The sequence below is a fragment of the Rutidosis leptorrhynchoides genome, chromosome 1 (genome assembly GCF_046630445.1).
Source record: "Rutidosis leptorrhynchoides isolate AG116_Rl617_1_P2 chromosome 1, CSIRO_AGI_Rlap_v1, whole genome shotgun sequence".
NCBI classification, from domain to species: Eukaryota; Viridiplantae; Streptophyta; class Magnoliopsida; order Asterales; family Asteraceae; genus Rutidosis; species Rutidosis leptorrhynchoides.
In genome coordinates, this window is record NC_092333.1 from 324,071,445 (window position 1) to 324,079,511 (window position 8,067).

The following is an 8,067-nucleotide window of genomic DNA, read 5'->3' on the forward strand; positions in this document are numbered from 1 at the left end:
ATCCTCAAGTGAATCCCATTAACCCACCTGCTTAACAAGAGATTATTCTAGAGAAGGGAGAGCTCAATAATCAAGTCGCCCTCTATGACACTACTCTCGAGAGTGGTGATCATTTTAAAGAGATTATAGCTTTTCTTCAGTGATCAAGGATCCATACTGCTATTTCTACTCAATGCACTGCTTACTACCGTCACCAAAGGGAGTTCTGGAGAAATGCGATACTTGATGTGTCAGAAGCTGAGACTAAGCTGGCCAGTACTGTTCAAGGGCATGAGATCGTTGTTTCTAAGACTGTGATAAGGAGGATTTTACGTTTTAATGATGAGAACTGCTCCCATATGACAATCAATCGAGAAATAATCCACAGATGCTTTAAGAGATGTGCATATTCTGGTTATATCTCTGGTAAATCTGAACTGATGAAGACTCTTCTGCCTCTACAGTTTAGATATCTTGCTCATGTGATAATGCACTACTTGAATGGATGTAAACCTGGTTTTGATAAGCTGAATGAGAAAGTGCAGAGTATGTTTGTGGCACTTGTCCTCATGGCTCCGTATGATATCTCAGGATTCATCTTTTATTACTTCAAAGAAAATCTTTTCAGTTCTACACAGAGATATCTTATCTACGCCCGTTTTCTTCAAATGATTATAAATGACGCTGCACCAGATCTACCAAAGCTTGAAGAGGATATAATTCACTTTAAACCAATGAATCCAATAACTTTTCAGAGAATGGAGGAAACAAGAAACGAGGGTTTAAAACCTGATTTTAACAGAAAGCTTGTTTACCATCTCATCAAGGAGAATTATCGATGTCCAGCTGGTAATGCTTGGAGAAATGACGATTCTGACTCTAACTATGAAGTTACTGATGAGGAGGAAGGTGGAGGTGATAATCAAAGAGCAACTGGTGAAGCTCAAGGAGGAGATAATATTAATGATGATGTTAATGATGGTGATGATGATGAAGCAACAAAGGAAGATGTTAGTTTGATTCAAAGGAAGAGGAAAGGTAAAGGACCAATGACTCCCGAACAGCCAAAGACGAAGGAGAAGAGAACTAAACATAATTATGACTCATCCTAGAGGTCATCTCAAGGAGGTTCTAAACAAAAAGCTCAGAGACAACCTTCCGGTTTCATGAAGGATGCTAGAGCCGCTGTTACCTCACCAAGACCCACCACCACAACACCTCAGGTCACGTCATCAGAATTCAAGACACAGCAAAATCTTCAGTTGTCTTTGATCATGAAAATAACTAATCTGGAGAATCAAGCCATTGAGGATAACACAGTTAGTGAAACAAAGATTGAGTCGTTAGTAGAAGAAAATAAAAAAGTTGTGGAATCATTTGGATCGTTAGAAGGGAAAGACTGAGAAGTTAAAGAAAAAGATTGTGGCTGTTAAGAGTGAAAACAAGTTGAAGTGGAAGGAGGTGAACGATAAGCTCAAACAAATTACCTCTGGTAAAACTAAGTTGATAACGGATGGAGGTGAATATTCTTCTGATTTGGGAGATGATGACGAGAAAGATGATGAAGAAGATGCTGGCACTGGAGGACCCTCTTTTGAAATTCCGTTAGTGATACCTATTCGAAGCTTTAATGAATATGGTGAGGTCTTTACTGCTGAATATTATATGAATTATTCAAATGTTTTTGATGATATAGAAAAGGGGGAAGTTCCACCAAGTGATTTTCCAGTGGAACAACTTGCTGCTCTAGCATACGACAGTGAAAATGATACAGAGGATGCAGAGATGGTTGAAGCTGAAGTCAAGGCTCCACAAGAAGAGCCAGCTGCTAATGTCCCTCCCGAATCAATCCAAAATATTGACTTAAGTGATTTTGATAATTTGTTTTCGGATGAAAAGAGTGAAAATTCTGTTGGTAAGGATAATGTGAAAGAGGATGTTATTATTGAATCCGAAGATGAATTGGTGACAGAATCTGAGAATGAAGAAGAAGAAGAAGAAGTTGACATTGTTATGCCTTCGCTCGAGCCCTACTCGAATCCGTCACTCAATACTTTAAGTGACTTTTTCAATTTGAGTACTGAGGTGAAAACAAAGAGGTTGAATGAATTAGAAGAGGCGAGGAAGGTATCCAAGGAGCAAATCAAGGAAGTTGATGTGTTAATGGAAAGGAATAAAAGAATCCGACATGAGAAACTGCTCGTTGAGAAATAAAGAAAAGAGATTGAGCTAAAGAAGAAGAAACTCCGAGCCGAGCAAGCTAAAGCCGAGGTATGGAATGAGATTAATAAGTGGTTCGAACATGATAGGGTTAAAGTTAACAGAAACGTTCAAGAAGACGAAATCCATCAGAGTTGGTGGAAACAGAACGTTGTTAACCCTGATCAGATGAATAAGCCAGAACTCGAGCCAAAGTTTGTCAGTTTCTATGAAAAGGGAAAGAGAACCAAGAAGTATGCCAAGGGTAAAATTTTGAGCTGGGATTACTTTAAGGAGATCAATTGTTTTGCGATCAAGAGGAAAGGAGGAGTTGATTATACGGCAAGACCAAGTCACTTCAAAACTCTACCTTACTTTGCGATCATGCAACTTGCGAAGCTGAAGATGTTGAACGCTGAAGATAGTGACCTTTCCAGGTTGTTTCAGAGAAAACTCAGATATGAGTACAAGACAGAGAAATGGGATATCTTTAAGTCAACAGCCGCCAGGTTTTCCATACACCCAACAAAGTTAAATTCAAAAGGTGGACCTGTTCGCGTTGTTAACTTCCGTCCAGCCAAGTACATGAAACAATCTCCGTTGATGCCCTTACCTAAGAATATATGTAAAAACTTCAGATGGTAGTTCTATGAAGAATTGTCAGAGGAAGCAGTGATACTGACTGCAATTGAGAAAGAAGATGGAAGCATATAGTTTGACAATGTAAGGATTCTAGATCCTATGTGGCTGAGAAACTTATCGAGATATGATGTGGAGACACTTCACCTCCATCACATTACATTCAGAGATGCTAAAAAGGAGGAATCTATGAGATATCAACGTGTGATCGATGTCTACTATGCCTACCTTAACAGAGAAAGTGATGCTCAAAGCTCAAACCAAGCTCAGGCCAACTGAATCATGTTAAATACTGTGTAGCTCGTTTGTATTTTGTTTTTGATGTATTTATGTGAGAGAGAGAGAGAATCTGGATGTGTATTTGATGTTAAACTGATGTTACTTTTGGACTTATATGTATTTCACGGACGTTTACTTTATTGTAATCGATGTTCTAGGTCCTAGGGGGAGTTGTTGATGCATTTTCTGTAAGTCCCTAGACATCTACCTTAAGTTTGTGAACAGTACTTCAGTTTATGGGCTACCATGATCGCTCGTTATTATCCTATCTATGTTTATATGTGGTTACAGGTACTGCAGGAACACGATATGGAAGTTTGACTGTCTTAGACTCAGTCAGACGTACGAGTGAAGGCTCACTCGTACGGCTGATAAGCTCATACGCACGGTTGAGCTGAGCTGAGTCACAAATCTAATCTGAGTATACATACACGAGTGAGTGATCACCCGTACGGCTGAGGTAGCTGATAATGCTAAAAATGAACATATATTTCATAGCATTATTCCTCAAGAAAGACAAGCTTTTAGTTGCAATTGTTCTATTTACAAGTGATATTCGTTTAAATAATAAAAGGTGAAGATAAAAGACAGATTCGACGAATTGAAGACGCAAACGACCAAAAAGCTCAAAAGTACAAAAGACAATCAAAAAGGTTCCAATTATTGATAAGAAACGTCTCGAAATCACAAGAGTACAAGATTCAAAACGCAAAGTACAAGATATTAAATTGTACGCGAGGACGTTCGAAAATCCGGAACCGGGACCAGAGTCAACTCTTAACGCTCGACGCAACGGACTAAAAATTACAAGTTAACTATGTATATAAATATAATATAATATATAATTAATTATATTAATTATATATATATTATATATATATATATATTAAAAACCGTCAGCAGAGAAAACTCCAAGGGCTGAGCTGTAAATACTATCTCCGCGACTCGCGGAGTTTGAAGGGGTTTTTGTCGCGAGTCGCGGAGCCCCAAATTTCAACTCTGGCTATAAAGGAAACCGAATTCTGATCAAATTTCATATTCTATTTCAATCTCTCTCTCAATATATACGTAATATATATATATAATTTATATTTTAATTTTAATTTTAATTTTAAATCCTAATAATAAGGGTATGTTAGCGAATGTTGTAAGGGTGTAAGTCGAAATTCTGTCCGTGTAACGCTACGCTATTTTTAATCATTGTAAGTTATGTTCAACCTTTTTATATTAATGTCTCGTAGCTAAGTTATTATTATGCTTATTTAAAACGAAGTAATCATGATGTTGGGCTAATTACTAAAATTGGGTAATTGGGCTTTGTACCATAATTGGGGTTTGGACAAAAGAACGACACTTGTGGAAATTAGACTATGGGCTATTAATGGGCTTTATATTTGTTTAACTAAATGAAAGTTTGTTAATGTTAATATAAAGATTTACAATTGGGCGTCCCTATAAATTACCATATACACTCGATCGGACACGATGGGCGGGGTATTTATATGTACGAATAATCGTTCATTTAACCGGACACGGGAATGGATTAATAGCCACTAGAATAATTAAAACAGGGGTGAAATTACATTCAAGGGTAATTGGTGTAATTGTTAACAAAGTAGTAAAACCTTGGTTTACACGCAGTCGATAACCTGGTGTATTCATTAAACAAAGTATTAAAACCTTGTTACAATTCGAATCCCCAATTAGTTGGAATATTTAACTTCGGGTATAATAATTATTTGATGAGGACACTCGCACTTTATATTTATGACTGATGGACTGTTATGGACAAAAACCAGACGGACATATTAAATAATCCAGGACAAAGGACAATTAACCCATGGGCATAAAACTAAAATCAACACGTCAAACATCATGATTACGGAAGTTTAAATAAGCATAATTCTTTTATTTCATATTTAATTTCCTTTATTTTATATTTAATTGCACTTCTAATTATCGCACTTTTATTTATTTTTATTTATTCGCACTTTTAATTATCGTACTTTTTAATTATCGCAATTTTATTTTATCGCATTTTTATTATTCGCAATTTCATTATCGTTATTTACTTTACGCTTTAATTTAAGTCTTGTATTTATTTTATATTTTACATTAGGTTTTAACTGCGACTAAAGTCTTAAAATCGACAAACCGGTCATTAAACGGTAAAAACCCCCCCTTTATAATAATAATATTACTTATATATATGTTTGTATTTTTAATAAAAGTAAACTAATATAGCGTTGAGCTTTGTTTAAAGATTTCCCTGTGGAACGAACCGGACTTACTAAAAACTACACTACTGTACGATTAGGTACACTGCCTATAAGTGTTGTAGCAAGGTTTAAGTATATCCATTCTATAAATAAATAAATATCTTGTGTAAAATTGTATCGTATTTAATAGTTTTTCCTAGTAAAATAATAACTATTTTATATACACCTCGCATAACATCAAGTATTTTTTGGTGCCGCTGCCGGGGACTATCTTAAAAGCCGGAAGCGCAACGCTAATATAAAAAAAAAAAGATTTTTTGTTTACTTTTATTAAAATTCGTTTTGTAAAAATACGTTTTAAATATTCGAAAATATAAAAAGAAAAACAAAAATATAAGTATTTTTAAGATTTTGTTAAATATTTAAGTTTTATAAGTTTCTTTATTTCTATTTTAGTTTATAAAAATATAAGTTTTATTTTAAAATCTTTTATTTATAAAAAAAAAACAAAAAAAAAAAAAATAAAATAAAGAAAAACGCGTAAAAATTGAAAGCTGTCAACAGAATTTCTGAACCCCGCGACTCGCGGGGTTTTCTTCTTTAATTGCCGCGACTCGCGGAGACCATCTGACACGCGCACAGAAGCCCTAATTCTGCATTAATTACGGGATTTAATTAATTATTATTATTATTTAAACCTAATTATTATTATTATTATTATTAGTTTTAATTTTACTTTTACTTTTTATTTATATATTTTGTTTAATTAGTTTTATTAAAATTGTAAAATTAATAGTTTAATAAAATAAATAATATAAAAATAGTATTTTTATAAAAATTGTAATTTTTACAACTTTTTGTATATTTTTATAGTTTGTCCCTTTTTAATCGTTGTAACGTAATATTTGTATTTTTAGCTCATATTTAAATTTAAACTTAGTTTTTGCTATATTTATTTTTACTCCTAGATTTTTAGGCTTTGCCGTAGAATTCCTTAAGTGCTTTTTCTTTAGACTAAGATTTAGGTGCTTTAGAATTTTGCGACGCCTTTTTTAAGTTTTAGTTTCTTTTTAAGTTATTTCCATTTGGGATTTAGTTTTTCCTGTAAGCTTTAATATTTTTAGACACCTTTTACTATGTATCAATTATCATTCCAATTAGTAATTTCAATTTGCGATTATAATTTTAAGTTAGTTGTAGTAATAAGGTTAGGTTAGTCAACTATTTTTAAGTTTTTATAAGTTTCTTTTATTTTTCCGTCACCTTTTATTTTTCAACCATTTTTTTTTTCTTTTTCAACCTTTTTCGACGAACTCTTTTTCTCTCTTATTTCTCGCTATTCTAGTTTTAGGACATAGATTTTTATTCTACTTCTTATCTAAATTTCTCAAAATTACGAAAATTTATTTTAAGTGGTTAAATTAATAGACATCAAAATTTTCTGGTTCGTAGTAATAGTTGGATTTGTACGTAGACCGGGTTATTGGAGCCAAACAGTCCTCAATTATATTGAGACCAAACGAATCCTGCCCCTCTGCTGCATCTTTTGGCTATTCGAAACGTGGGCAAAATCAGAAAAGTCTATTAATTGGATAACTTATTATAATTTTTCTTTCCTTTTAAAAACTAATAGGATATTCAGTGAATGCACCGAGCAAGACGTTCATCACCTTTTATACGTTCACCACCTGTAACTCGATCAAGACATCGTTTAACGAATATCGCCGCCGTTGATTTTTCTTTAGAATCGTCATCAAGTCGACCAAATCCTCAAACTCAAATTTCCGATAATCCAGTTTTTGAAACAAACCTCACAATTGAGAATCCGGAAAATATTCAGGAACGGTTCATAGATCCTGAACCACTAAACTTTCCTCCGGAACCACCAATCATTCAAACAGAGATTGTTGAGGAACGAACCATTAAATCTGAAGCATCTAGTGATACCGATTCAACAAATTCAATTATGGAGAATCTGGAACCTTTAAGTATGGAAGACCGAATAAGAGCTAAACGCACTGGCCAAGGTCACGCAATTACTCATCCAGACATTAATGCGCCAGATTATGAAATCAAAGGACAAATTCTACACATGGTGACTAATCAATGCCAATTTAGTGGTGCGCCGAAGGAAGATCCAAATGAACATCTACGTACCTTTAATAGAATCTGCACACTATTTAAAATCCGAGAAGTGGAGGATGAACAGATATATCTCATGTTATTTCCCTGGACTTTAAAGGGAGAAGCCAAAGATTGGTTGGAATCGTTACCTGAAGGGGCGATCGATACATGGGATGTTTTAATTGACAAATTTCTTAAACAATTTTTTCCTGCATCTAAAGCCGTAAGACTTCAAGCAGAAATTGTTACGTTCACACAGAAACCAAATGAAACTCTATATGAGGCGTGGACAAGATATGGAAAGTTGTTAAGAGGATGTCCGCAACATGGTTTAGACACCTGTCAAATAGTACAAATATTCTACCGAGGATGCGACATCACTACAAGAAAAGACATAGATATAGCAGCTGGTGGTTCTATTATGAAGAAAACCGAAACTGATGCTTACAAAATTATTGATAATACTGCTTCCCACTCACGTGAGTGGCACCAAGAAAGAGATATCATTAGATCATCTAAAGCAGCTAGAGCCGATTCTAGCCATGACTTAGATTCCATTTCGGCAAAGATAGATGCTTTCGAGAGACGAATGGAAAAGATGACTAAAGATATTCATGCTATACGAATT